The 15155-nt window shown below is 39.1% G+C and overlaps 1 long non-coding RNA gene across 2 annotated transcripts in view; it reads left to right on the forward strand.

The window, feature by feature from the left end:
• Positions 1-15155, forward strand: part of LOC134810681 (uncharacterized) — a 544505-nt gene that overhangs the window by 485270 nt on the left and 44080 nt on the right. For both annotated transcript variants that reach the window (XR_010159286.1, XR_010159285.1), the window contains exon 4: positions 12083-12242. This is a non-coding gene — a long non-coding RNA (uncharacterized LOC134810681). The remainder of the gene's footprint in view (positions 1-12082; positions 12243-15155) is intronic.

The raw sequence follows: 15155 nt of genomic DNA on the forward strand, positions 1-15155 counted from the left end.
TTTCCTTTCCTTCCTTCTCTTTCTTTCTTTTTCTTTCTTTCTTTTCTCCCTTTCTTTTCTTTATTTCTTTCATGGGGTCCCACTCTGTTACCCAGGCTGGAGTGCAGTGGCACGATTTTGGCTCACTGTAACCTCCGCCTCCCAGGCCCAAGCGATCTTCCCACCTTAGCCTCCTGAGTAGCTGGGACCACAAGTGCAAGCCACCATGCCCAGCTTATTTTTTTGTATTTTTGGTAGATACAGAGTTTCACTATGTTGCCTGGGCTGGTCTCGAACACCTGAACTCAAGCTATCCACCCATCTTGGCCTCCCAAAGTGCTGGGATTACAGGCATGAGCTACCATGCCCAGCCCAGCCCAGCCTTTTCTATGTCAAATTTATTGCTGTCTTGTTGGCAAAAGCAAGTCATATGACCCAGAATCAATGAGGGAGGGAACAACACAAGGCCATTGTTATGAGCTAAATCGTGTCCTTCAAAAACAGAAGTTGAAGTCCTGACCCCTAATACCTCAGAATGTGACCCTATAGGGTAGAAATAGGGTAATTGCAGATATAATAAAGTTAAGATGACACTGTACTGGAGTAAAATGGGTCCTGAAATCAAAATGACAAGTGTCTTTATAAGAACAGGGAAAGACTCACAGACACAGAAGGAAGACAGACAAGTGAAGGTGGGAGAGATAGGAGTTATACTGCCACAAGCCAAGAAACACGTGGAACTACCAGAAGCTGGAAGAGGCAAGGAAGGATCCTCCCCCTAGAGGCTTCAAAGGGAGCATGGCCCTACCAACACCTTGATTTCAGACTTCTGAGCTCCAGAACTAAGAAAGAATACATTTTTGTTTGAAGCTACCTAGTTTGTGGTACTTAGTTACAACAGCCTTAGGAAACCAATACAGGCCCAAACACTGGGCAACATGGTTCTTTGGGAACCATTAGTGTAACAATCTAACATATCACCTATTTTAATGGGCATAAATACATAAGTGTTATGGGATTATTGTCCAAAATATGAGAAAATGCAGGTGTGATAGATTGCAATAATGATCTCAATTCTTTACCCTTTCCTAAATCCATGCCTTTTGCCATATGACTACATGTCCCAGTGCTGCTAAAGAGGTAGAGTGTATTTCCTCTCCTCCTGACGTTGCAATGGCCACGTGACTTGCTTTAGGGAGGAATGCCTGTATGCCAGTTTCTTAAGAGGGTTTTTATGTTTCTGCAGCACACTGCCTGCTGCCACTGCTCTTGGAAGCCAGTCTCCTGTCGGAGATATCCTCTCTTGGTGCTCCCAGAGCAGTCTCTCCTAGGCTGAACACAGCACCTCCACTCTCAGCATGCTCAGGGTTCCAGAGCCATATGCTACTTTCGGTTGAAACTGGAGAGAATGCCCCCATCTTTATAGGGATCAAACCATTACCTAGGCCAGCCACGGTCTTCCCTCCTGCTTTCTCCTTTTCCTTCCCTGGGCACAAGTGTCCCTAACACCTCTCTGGTGTCCTTTTCTCCCATGCTTAGCATGCATGCCAATAGAAATGAGATCCAGCTTTTCTACTCTGGTTAGAGACATGCAAATGCCTTTATTACTGAGATGGGATCATACTATACCAATTACTCTGCAACCTGCTGTTTTTATTTAACATTATATCATCAAGGTTCTTCCATTACTGTAAACACAAACTCATGTCATCATTTTAATAGCTGCATATATTTCCATATGCACATAGAACCCTATTTTACTTAATTCTCTATTATGTAACTTTCTGTTTGTTTCCATTTCTACTTATAAATAATGCTGCAATAAACACACTTTTAAATTAACCTTTGTGTACTTGTTCAGTTATTTTCTCCATATAAATTCACAGAGCTACAATTGTATGCATAAAATGCTTTTTAAGGCTTTTGATATTTGTTTCCCGATTACCTTCTAGAAACACTATATCAATTTACACCCACCAGTGTATAAGTGCTAATTTTTTTATTTTCATATAACCACCATTTTTTACAACCTTTGCCAAGTAATAAAGTTTGCACTTATAATGTATTCTTCAGCCCATTTTATGTTTCTTTAGTTCCCTTTTAAACAATTGGGTAGCTTAAAAATGCATATCTAATGTTGAATAGAACAGGGATCACAAGAATAGAGAATATTGATGAAACTAGAAATGAGCTCACAAAAAGAAACAGAGAGCAAGGAAGGAACAGATGCAGTATATTGAGGCACAGTTGATAATAGTAGTGCCTCATGGATTTTTATGTGGCTCATTAATTTAAAGTGGCTAAGATGTGAGTGAATTCACACTGTAAGTCAGCCTGCTCAGGGAGGTTGGTAAAGCAGTATAGAAATACCAAGGAAGAGAAGATCTGGAAAAATATAAAATAATACATCAGGGAAGAAAATTATTCCAAAAACATGATACTAAGTAGGAGAAAAATGCAGTACTCAACAAAATATACTGTGGAGTAGCCAGATTAGATATGTGCTTGCAGAGTGAGAGGACTGAGATCAGCCAAGATTAATGGTTTGAGCATGGGCCTGTGCCTGCCATATTGCTCTAAGATGCGACTGGGTTCTGCAAACTGTGGACAAATCCACTTGGTTTAATACGTCTATATTATCTACAGTGGGTGGTGGTTTTAGAAAGGGAAGACCTGTTCTATCTGTTAGCTAGAGGTCAACGGAATTAAAAGGATAACATTATATCTGTCACTTTCATTCAGTGCTGATAGGAGGAAGTTGGTTCAGCCTCCCTAAAGGGTATATAACATATATGTGTTTGGTACATGTCAGAGGTTTAAACATATGCATACCATGTGACCCACAATCCTACTTCTAATAATTCATCCCAATTAAATGATTTAGCATTTACCCAAGGATTTAGCTATAAGGATGTTCACTGACCCACTGTTTATAAATAAATTGTGAGAAAATGTATATGCTGAAACCACTTTAAATGCTATTACAGAAATATATTTACTGGAGTCAACAGAAAATCATAATATACTCAATTCTTAAAAGCAGGTTATAGAGTATGACACAGCATTTGTATGTGTATGTTAGGGAGGACATGACAACAGTCTGTGAAGTTCCCATTAAGGACAACTATCATTGATGCCTGAGTTTTACCAGCTTCTTAATTCTCTTTTTATGCTGAGGTAAGGAAGAACTACTGCAAGGTTGTTTGGAATCCTAGATTTTAAGCTCTCATTTTTGCTCACTGTGTCTTCATCTTCAGAGTGTACTAACCTAGGAGTCTAGGGCATTGGGAGTGGGATGGACAGGGGTTGACATTATAACTACACCCTGAATCCAGAATCATGACTTTCTCCTTCAGTCCCTGTTTCTGAGTTTGCCCCAATTAGCTTGACTTTTAGGATGGATTCTTTCTCAGGGACTTCATAGATCCTCTTTAATACTGGCTTCTATGGAGTGAACATCACTCCAAACATATACACACTAAGTTTTCCAAACATAACTATACATGTTAGAACCTCAAATTTGGACATGTTTTGAATTCCTTTCCCATAAGACTCCTCAGGCTCCATGTAGATCATGGGGAACAAACAGGTATTTGAGAAGAGCAGGAAATAGGTAGAAGGTGACACCAAATAACATATACCAAATGTATCTGAATCTTAGCTCTGCCCTACTCAGAATATCTTGTCACATGTGTTTGTGTGTGTATTATATACATATACATAAATATATTAAATATTACTATTAAGTCTTGAAGGATATACATCAGAAACATCAACAGTCTCATGATGGAGTCATGGATAATTTTTTATCTATGTCTTCTAATTTTCTACAATGATCATGTATTATGAACCATTAAACATGAAAAGTAAATTTTTAAAGGTACTCTTAAAAGTACCATTTTGAACAGCCACTGAGAGGAATCTATTAGTTCATCTTCAGTCATTCTATAGTGACAGCTATTACATTGGTTTTTGATCCCAGTGCTATCAACTCCATTGCTTTTGCATCTTATAGTAATTTTTAGTCTTTTTTAAAGGATCCAATCCATTATTTCACAGCAAACCTACACATGGTCTGTTTATTTGGGATTGACAATTTTGATGAGTATTGTGGAAAGAATAGGTAAGGTATCCAGGTTTGAAAATACAAGAGAAAGCCTTACAGAGAAGCTTCATGAAACACTTGGGAAAGCAATTGGAAATTATTGTAGGATTATAAGGGGTACTGTACAAGCTGGAAGGTTTGTAGTATGATGGAAGTGGCCAAATTTATGATAAAGACACTGGCTTAAAGTGCGGGAGATGGAATGAAATGTGACTGCAAGCAGAGAACAAATAGAGACTCCGGTAAGGACTGGAGTGGGGGAGGTGAAAGAGATAAACGCAGATTCCAAATTTATAGTAGAAGAAGAGGAGGAGACACTTGGCAGCAACCACAGATTGACTCCTTCAGTGTCTGTTCAATTTTTCCCCAACATTCCAGCCCCTCTGATTTTACGTGGTGCCCAGTGGGCTGCCCCACCCTTCAGATCCACCCAGCCTTGATCTCAAGAGTGATCTCCATGTTCATGAAGGCATTCGGCCACTATTTGGTCCAGCCTCAACCCCACCAGCCTTCTCAGAGATGGGGCATGCCAAAGTTCTTTCGCAAGTATGTAGTGAGAGTTTGAGTCACACTCTTGCTTAAGAGGATACTCTATGCATTTTCAGACGTATGACTAACTGGGCAAAAAGTTTAAAGAATAAAATTCAGAATAACAGTGTTCAGCAGGACAGTTGTTCTTTGCTTTCCATGTTATTTGGGGAGCTTAGGAAAAGGACAGAATAGGATTGGCCTGAAACACGGAACACCATAAAGAGACAGATAGATAGAGAATCAAAGTCCCTGAATGGCATTTAATTTCCATGTTGCTGTTTTTCCTGGTCTGGTTTCAGAAATCCTCTGACAGTTGGACTATTTGCTATTTAGTCATTCTACTGTACTCATTTTACTGACAATCAACAGGCATTGCCTAATTTGACACTCAAATGAAAAAAAAAAAGACCAAAGTAGATTACAATGTAAAATATACATTTAATTTGATGGTACTTTTTGAATATTTTCAAATAAAATATCAATCATAACAGCAGCAAATATCCACTGTTGGAAGACATTTAAGTACATTCGGGTTTTAGCCAAAACAGCTTGCAATAACTAGATTTAAAAAAAAAAAAAAAGCCTAATTGGAGGCTTTCACATTAGGTTCTGACACACATTTTTTGGTCCCCTTGTGTCTTATTTCCAAGATGGTAGCACCTGGAAAAACATGCAGCTTGATTTTCGTAATAGATATGAGCTCAGATAGTAAGGACTGCATTACAGCAGTTCCTTTGAAACGGGTGGCAGTTATTGCTGGAGTCCAAGTGGCTGAATCGCATGCTTGGAAATAGGAGTATATTCATCTGTTTGTGAAAATCACCAGGCATAGACCGTTTCCACCCAACACACCGTAGAAACTCGCAAGCCTCCTGTTACCAGCAAGAATTGAAGCCAAAACTCAGCAAGAGCAATGCCAGATAATTGCTGCTGTTTTCCTTAAGACTTTATTTTGAATGCTGGACCTTGCATTACTATACATTCTTTCCTAAGTGAGAACCTTCTGCCAGACTAATGACAGTGTCCTTCATGAGGCAGTGGCAATTTCCAGCAAATCTCTGACCCAAAAAAAGTGTCCAGTGTGTGTTAGCTTTTCATCACGACTTGATTAATTACCCCAGGAAACTTCATTTCATTCTGCTTGCTAAAATGAGAGTAATTAGAGCAGCCTTTGACCCTTTCTTCCCTACCCCTCTTAGTTTACAGTGAGCTGTGAAACGTGATAAGTTAATTCTTAAATATAGACTTTTATGCCAAGAACAAGTATCTCCTATTTGACTTGCTCTTCCCCCACAGGAAGTTGGTATTGTTTGTTTAAGAATTTGACATAGAGCCTTTTTGTCAGATGAAATTGAAAAGAAATGTCCTCCAGATGACACAACTGCCCTGTCAATACAGGGTTCATGAACTTGCCCTTTATCTTAATATCTGTAGTAATAACTGGTCTCCTGCCCCACGTGGAAGGTACCGTTTTCATTACCAGTTTGAACTAAATGTGCAACAGGGCTAGATCCAGTAGGTAAGGATCCACTGTAATGAGATACACAAACACCAAAGGGATTGCATTTGGAAGTTAAACACTCAATTGTTCAGGTGTTTGAAACACAACCTTTGATATGTTTGGAGGTGCGCTGTGGGCTAAAGGAAGCTATCTTGAATTAACTCATAAGTATGAATTTTCAGACTTTAATAATATACTGTTTATTCAAGATTATAAACACGGTTTATGTGTAGTATGGAAAATCTGGGAAACAAAGAAAACTATAAAGAAGAAAATTACAACTATAATTTTTAATTCTACCTACATAGATAACCACTTCCAAAATTCTGGTATATTTCTTTCCAGTCTACTTTGTATTGAATTATATAAATATATCTCTCACACACACAAAAAAACTAGATCTTGCACTATAAACAGTTAATTGTTTTATCATGAGCATTTTCCCATGTCGTTAAGCATATGCCAAAAACATGATTTTTTTGTGGCTGCAAAGGTTTCATAACATAAGAAAGTCTTTCCCATGGTATCAAGAGTACCCTGCATTCTTACTGAAATGCAGTGAACAAACAACACCATATAGTTGCTAGAACACCTCAGTTGCAAGAGACAAAAACACAAATAAGTGTGATTCTTGCTCCATGTGGAAGGTACTGCACCTGTTTGAACTAAAAGTGCACTCTTGCTGAAACGCAATGAACAAAGAACACCATATAGTTTTCAGGAATCCTCAGTTGATATCTACTGTTCCAGAGTTTCAGCTATTGACTTCAGGTCTCAAAATCTCTCCTCTGTCTCCCTCTCTCTCAGCAAGAGAGCACTGACATATCTAAGCCTACTTTCCTCACAGATTGAGATCAACGAGAAAGATAAAGTACTTTTTTTCCACTCTATCTCTTTTTTATTTAACTTTTATTTTTATTGTATTTTATTTTATTATTATGATACTTTAAGTTTTAGGGTACATGTGCACAATGTGCAGGTTAGTTACATACATATACATGTGCCATGCTGGTGTGCTGCACCCATTAACTCGTCATTTAGCATTAGATATATCTCCTAATGTGCCACATTTTCTTAATCCAGTCTATCACTGTTGGACATTCGGGTTGGTTCCAAGTCTTTGCTATTGTGAATAGTGCCACAATAAACATACGTGTGCATGTGTCTTTATAGCAGCATGATTTATAGTCCTTTGGGTATATACCCAGTAATGGGATGGCTGGGTCAAATGGTATTTCTAGTTCTAGATCCCTGAGGAATCACCACAATGACTTCCACAATGGTTGAACTAGTTTACAGTCCCACCAACAGTGTAAAAGTGTTCCTATTTCTCCACATCCTCTCCAGCACCTGTTGTTTCCTGACTTTTTAATGACTGCCATTCTAACTGGTGTGAGATGGTATCTCATTGTGGTTTTGATTTGCATTTCTCTGATGGCCGGTGATGGTGAGCATTTTTTCATGTGTTGTTTTTTGGCTGCATAAATGTCTTCTTTTGAGAAGTGTCTGTTCATGTCCTTTGCCCACTTTTTGATGGGGTTGTTTGTTTTTTTCTTGTAAATTTGTTTGAGTTCATTGTAGATTCTGGATATTAGCCCTTTGTCAGATGAGTAGGTTGCGAAAATTTTCTCCCATTTTATAGGTTACCTGTTCACTCTGATGGTAGTTTCTTTTGCTGTGCAGAAGCTCTTTAGTTTAATTAGATCCCATTTGTCAATTTTGGCTTTTGTTGGCATTGCTTTTGGTATTTTAGACATGAAGTCCTTGCCCATGCCTATGTCCTGAATGGTAATGCCTAGGTTTTCTTCTAGGGTTTTTATGGTTTTAGGTCTAACGTTTAAGTCTTTAATCCATCTAGAATTAATTTTTGTATAAGGTGTAAGGAAGGGATCCAGTTTCAGCTTTCTACATATGGCTAGCCAGTTTTCCCAGCACCATTTATTAAATAGGGAATCCTTTCCCCATTACTTGTTTTTCTCAGGTTTGTCAAAGATCAGATAGTTGTAGATATGTGGCGTTATTTCTGAGGGCTCTGTTCTGTTCCATTGATCTATGTATCTGTTTTGGTACCAGTACCATGCTGTTTTGGTTACTGTAGCCTTGTAGTATAGTTTGAAGTCAGGTAGCATGATGCCTCCAGCTTTGTTCTTTTTGCTTAGGATTGACTTGGCGATGCAGGCTCTATTTTGGTTCCATATGAACTTTAAAGTAGTTTTTTTCCAATTCTGTGAAGAAAGTCATTGGTAGCTTGATGGGGATGGCATTGAATCTATAAATTACCTTGGGCAGTATGGCCATTTTCATGATATTGATTCTTCCTACCCATTAGCATGGAATGTTCTTCCATTTCTTTGTATCCTCTTTTATTTCATTGAGCAGTGGTGGTTTGTAGTTCTCCTTGAAGAGGTCCTTCACGTCCCTTGTAAGTTGGATTCCTAGGTATTTTATTCTCTTTGAAGCAATTGTGAATGGGAGTTCACTCATGATTTGGCTCTCTGTTTGTCTGTTATTGGTGTATAAGAATGCTTGTGATTTTTGTACATTGATTTTGTATCCTGAGACTTTGCTGAAGTTGCTTATCAGCTTAAGGAGATTTTGGGCTGAGACGATGGGGTTTTCTAGATATACAGTCATGTCGTCTGCAAACAGGGACAATTTGACTTCCTCTTTTCTTAATTGAATACCCTTTATTTCCTTCTCCTGCCTAATTGCCCTGGCCAGAACTTCCAACACTATGTTGAATAGGAGTGGTGAGAGAGGGCATCCCTGTCTTGTGCCAGTTTTCAAAGGGTATGCTTCCAGTTTTTGCCCATTCAGTATGATATTGGCTGTGGGTCTGTCATAGATAGCTCTTATTATTTTGAGATATGTCCCATCAATACCTAATTTATTGAGAGTTTTTAGCATGAAGGGTTGTTGAATTTTGTCAAAGGCCTTTTCTGCATCTATTGAGATAATCATGTGGTTTTTGTCTTTGGTTCTGTTTATATGCTGGATTACATTTATTGATTTGTGTATATTGAACCAGCCTTGTATCCCAGGGATGAAGCCCACTTGATCATGGTGGATAAGCTTTTTGATGTGCTGCTGGATTCGGTTTGCCAGTATTTTATTGAGGATTTTTGCATCAATGTTCATCAAGGATATTGGTCTAAAATTCTCTTTTTTGGTTTTGTCTTTGCCCGGCTTTGGTATCAGTATGATGCTGGCCTCATAAAATGAGTTAGGGAGGATTCCCTCTTTTTCTATTGATTGGAATAGTTTCAGAAGGAATGGTACCAGTTCCTCCTTGTACCTCTGGTACAATTCGGCTGTGAATCCATCTGGTCCTGGACTCGTTTTGGTTGGTAAGCTATTGATTATTGCCACAATTTCAGATCTGTTATTGGTCTATTCAGAGATTCAACTTCTTCCTGGTTTAGTCTTGGGAGGGTGTGTGTGTCGAGGAATTTATCCATTTCTTCTAGATTTTCTAGTTTATTTGCGTAGAGGTGTTTGTAGTATTCTCTGATGGTAGTTTGTATTTCTGTGGGATCGGTGGTGATATCCCCTTTATCATTTTTTATTGCGTCTATTTGATTCTTCTCTCTTTTCTTCTTTATTAGTCTTGTTAGGTCTATCAATTTTGTTGATCCTTTCAAAAAACCAGCTCCTGGATTCATTAATTTTTTGAAGGGTTTTTTATGTCTCTATTTCCTTCACTTCTGCTCTGATTTTAGTTATTTCTTGCCTTCTGCTAGCTTTTGAATGTGTTTGCTCTTGCTTTTCTAGTTCTTTTAATTGTGATGTTAGGGTGTCAATTTTGGATCTTTCCTGCTTTCTCTTGTGGGCATTTAGTGCTATAAATTTCCCTCTACACACTGCTTTGAATGTGTCCCAGAGATTCTGGTATGTTGTGTCTTTGTTCTCGTTGGTTTCAAAGAACATCTTTATTTCTGCCTTCATTTCATTAGTACCCAGTAGTCATTCAGGAGCAGGTTGTTCAGTTTCCATGTAGTTGAGCAGTTTTGAGTGAGTTTCTTAATCCTGAGTTCTAGTTTGATTGCACTGTGGTCTGAGAGACAGTTTGTTATAATTTCTGTTCTTTTACATTTGCTGAGGAGAGCTTTACTTCCAACTATGTGGTCAATTTTGGAATAGGTGAGGTGTGGTGCTGAAAAAAATGTATATTCTGTTGATTTGGGGTGGAGAGTTCTGTAGATGTCTATTAGGTCCACTTGGTGCAGAGCTGAGTTCAATTCCTGGGCATCCTTGTTAACTTTCTGTCTCGTTGATCTGTCTAATGTTGACAGTGGGGTGTTAAAGTCTCCCATTATTGTGTGGGAGTCTAAGTCTCTTTGTAGGTCACTCAGGACTTGCTTTATGAATCTGGGTGCTCCTGTATTGGGTGCATATATATTTAGGATAGTTAGCTCTTCTTGTTGAATTGATCCCTTTACCATTATGTAATGGCCTTCTTTGTCTCTTTTGATCTTTGTTGGTTTAAAGTCCGTTTTATCAGAGACTAGGATTGCAACTCCTGCCTTTTTTTGTTTTCCATTTGCTTGGTAGATCTTCCTCCATCCTTTTATTTTGAGCCTACGTGTGTCTCTGTACGTGAGATGGGTTTCCTGAATACAGCACACTGATGGGTCTTGACTCTTTATCCAATTTGCCAGTCTGTGTCTTTTAATTGGAGCATTTAGTCCATTTACATTTAAAGTTAATATTGTTATGTGTGAATTTGATCCTGTCATTATGATGTTAGCTGGTTATTTTGCTCGTTGGTTGATTAAGTTTGGGGTAAAAGTGCAGGTTTGTTACACAGGTAAACTTGTGTCATGGAGATTTGTTGTACAGATTATTTAATCACCCAAGTATTAAGCCTTGTACATAGTACACATCAGTTATTTTTCATGATCCTCTTCCTCCTCTCAACCTTCACCCTCCAAAAGAACCCAGTGTGTGTTGTTCCCCTCTATTTGTCCATGTGTTCTCATCATTTAGCTTGCACTTATAAGTGCAAGCATGCAGTTCCTCAAAGACTTGAAGACAGAAGTACCATTCAGCCCAGCAATCCCATTACTTGGTATATATCCAAAGGAATATAAGTCATTTTACTGTAAAGACAGACACATGCATATGTATGTTCACTGCAGCACTATTCACAACAGTAAAGACATGGAATCAACCTAAATGCCCATCAAAGATAGACTGGATAAAGAAAATGTGGTAATATACACCATGGAATACTATGCAGTCATAAAAAAAGAATGAGATCATGTCCTTTGCAGGAACATGGATGGAGCTGAAGGCCATTATCCTTAGCAAACTAACACAGGAACAGAGAAAGTACTTTTCTTAAAGGTCCCAGAGAGACCCATGGAGATAATATCTGATTAGCCTCATAAGGGTCACATTCTTCTGTGTAGCTGACTGTCCTCCTCATAGTAAACACTTCATACACATGAATCCCCACATGACCTTACCGAGTTCTTCAAGTTCTAGTTCATCTGTCTGTCAAATGGGAACATAAACATTTGTTTTATAGAGTTGCTATAAAGATTTAACATTAGGTCCTTAAAAATACTGGTTTTCTTTTCCCAAAATATCTACTTTCCTTTCCTCCCCTCTTCAGTGAAACACACACATTGCATTTAAGAATTCGTTTCTATAATGAGACCACATGGGCACAGGAAGGGGAACAATACACACAGGCCTGTGAACGGGGGGTGGTTGTGGGGAGAGAGAGCATCAGGAAAAATAACTAATTCATGCCTGGCTTAGTACCTAGCTGATGGGTTGATAGGTGCAGGAAACCACTATGGCACACATTTACCTATGTAACAAGGCTGCACGTCCTGCACATGTACCCCGGAACTTAAAATAAAAAAAATAAAGAATTGGTGTCTAAATGTGTGGCCCATGGCTCTGAGCTGAACAGTTGGTGCAGGAAATCATGTGACTAATTTTTTTTGTCTTTGCAGTCTCTGCACCCTACAATACACCGACTGGCAGTTTCATCATTTGAAAGAAAATCTTCAAGGTAAAGACATTTACAATGACACAAAAGCCTTTCAAAGGCATCATGGTCCTAAAGGGCTTTCCCCAAGGGACAGCACAGTGTGTTCCAGGCCCTGACAAGAGGTGAGTGTGTGGGCACGGGTGTCTCGTGAGCCTGACGCTCTCCATCCCTCTCTGACTATTTATGCCTTTGTCTGTCTGTGCTTTCAAAGGTCAGACCCTTGTGAGAAATACTTGCTCTATTAATCATCTTGGAAGACTGCTCCAGACACATTTTCAGAAGGGATGCAGTAAGTTTTGTCTGCACAGTGCACCCTGGGAAAAGAGTTTCCCTTCTGAAAAGCAATCTTGCTTTCAGCCAAGTCTTGTCTTTTCCTTTTTTTTCTGTAAAGCAATGAAGTTATTGCATGTTCCAAAGGCATCGTGAGGTACGGCCACCCCTTTGGCATGGCATGTCTGTATGCCCAGGATGCATATACCCAATTAGTGAGTTCCACATGACTGCTGGTGTTGGCAAACATCTACATCCAGCTGGTGCTCAGACTTTTGGGGATCAGTGGAAATTTTAACAATTATTTGACACAGACTTATTCGGTCAGAGAAACGGTTGTATCACAGAGAGCTAAATGTCCAGAGCTAATGAAAGATGATGCAGTGATTAGATTGACTTGCAATCTGGGTAATAATTTTTATACTTACATTTTGACCACATAAATAAAAGAATGGGACTGATTTTCCGACTGCATTGCATATGAGGGGAGGAGAACGTTATTCTCTCTTCCCTCTTCATCTGAATATTAGAACTTTTTAAACCTTCAAACATGGCAGGGGCACTTCCACCCATCATTTGAATGAAAGCCAGTCTCACCTGTCTGTCTTTCCATTCAGCAGGGAATCACTTCATGTGTGAAGCAAGCAAAAAAGATAGACATGTAAGGGCTTTCTCTGTCTCTTGTAGAATTTTTATCTTTTGGCCTTTTCCACTTCCTACTCTGCATATGACCTAATATCCTATTCCTCATGGCCAACTCTTGATAACAATGAGAAAACAAGTCCTGATAAATGTGTTATGTATTCATTAAGCATTTCTATCTTGTAAGACTTTTTCGTTTTTGTTTTGTTTTGGCAAAATCATGACAATATCTGCTATATTTCAGATATTGTTTTAACAAATCTGTAATCTGAATGAAAGCAGGATTCGTTCTGTAATTCTCAGTTTGGATGAGAAATAAATGATAAACAATGTCCCACTGGAAGAGACCCCTCCAAAACATCATGCCAAAGGAGGGAGACCACCATATTCAGTGAAAATATTTAACACCTTGGACTGTTTCCCAGTGGGATGCAGACCAGACAAGAAGAACAATTCAGGCTGCTTAGGAGACTGTCTGGGGATCTCTGTGAATGGCATCTGCACTGGATAGATATTTCTTCCCCTCAGATTCCTGCTCCTGTGTATGTGCATGACTTACAGCTGAGTCATACTTTTCAAGAATGAATGTGGGTGTCACAGTCAGTGATCTGTGATCTATTCCTGCTCCTGTGTATGTGCATGACGTACGAATGAGTCATAGTTTTCAAGAATGAATGTGGGTGTCATCATCAGTGATCTGTGGTCTATCATTTCATAAATAGATTGTTCCAAAAGTACTTTAGGCACAACTGAGCACAGATAGTCTTTGGATGGCTTTAATCCAAGCCCATTTCAATATGCCTCTTTTTATTGTCCACATTTCTTTCTACTACCACTAACTTAAATAATTCGTATAATCAGCTAGAAGAGTTTTCAATGAAAACTCATCTTTGAACACAAGAAATAAGGACTGGGAAGTGGTAAACAACTTGCAACTGAGGTATTCTGAAAATAGTCCTAACATAATGTCCCCCAGGTGTAGCCATATATGGTAATTTGGTAAATCAACAATGAAGTCTTATGCAACAGTGAGAATCTAAGTATCAAGCACTAGATGAGGTACTGGGCAAGAGAAATACAAAAGAGAACACTGCTTTACCCCACCCCCAAGGAGATCTCAGGGACAGAAATGTCAGCATCTACCTCAATACAATGACAGCTGAGTGACTATCTCAAGTGAGAACTGAAGAACGTATCACAGGAGAGCTGATCTTGGAGAAAGAAGAGGAGTTGGCTTATTAGAAAAGAGAGCCTGGTCACGGGTGCCTGTAATCCCAGCTACTCGGGAGGCTGAGACAGGAGAAGTGATTGAACTCATGAGGCTGAGGTTGCAGTTAGCCAAGATCACACCATTGCACTCCAGCCTGGGTGACAAGAGCAAAACTCCATCTCAAAAAAAAAAAAAAAAAAAAAAAAAAAGAGAGAAACGAAAAGAAAAAAGAAAAGAAAAGAAGAGGGCATAGTCATTGAGAGAACAATGGCTCTGTGGTCAAAGGCATGCCAGTGTGAAAATCATGACACATTCAGAAGATCGTATAGCTGGGTATGTCTGGAGAGGGTCATGGGCGGGCCACGGCACAAAATGAATTTCTTGTCAAGAACTATAAAAACCTACACAGATAAATCAGGGGAGATTTGTTATAGGGAATAATAATATTTCATTGAACTCAAGGCTAGGAGGTACAAGTAGGCTGAGGAACAGGAACAGTATTGGAAACTGAAGCTCTCTACCTTTGTCTTTGTCTTCCTCTTTCTGGGCCATGAGGTCACTTATGGCTGCAGCTCAGTTCACTGGTCAACAGTTCCGAATTGTTCAGTCATTCATCATTCAGCAAGAATGCATGTGCCCAACCTCTGTGCTTGGTGTGCTCTTTATTAACTACATTGTGATGGAAAATGGATCAGGGCTGGTTTCATGGGCAGAGACTTACACAGTCAAATGGTCCCACATTTGGTTTAACGCACTGCTACCACTATCTTGCAATTCTGAATAATTTCATGAAACTTGTGTTTTGTAAGAAAGTCTAATGGGATGAGGGAGCATGCACATGAGCAGAGGAAATGTCCACAGTGCCTTCCCATTCACATATAGCATTTGTGATGACACCCCATGAGCACAGAAG

Source organism: Pan troglodytes, chromosome 7, assembly GCF_028858775.2.
Source record: "Pan troglodytes isolate AG18354 chromosome 7, NHGRI_mPanTro3-v2.0_pri, whole genome shotgun sequence".
Lineage (NCBI taxonomy): Eukaryota > Metazoa > Chordata > Mammalia > Primates > Hominidae > Pan > Pan troglodytes.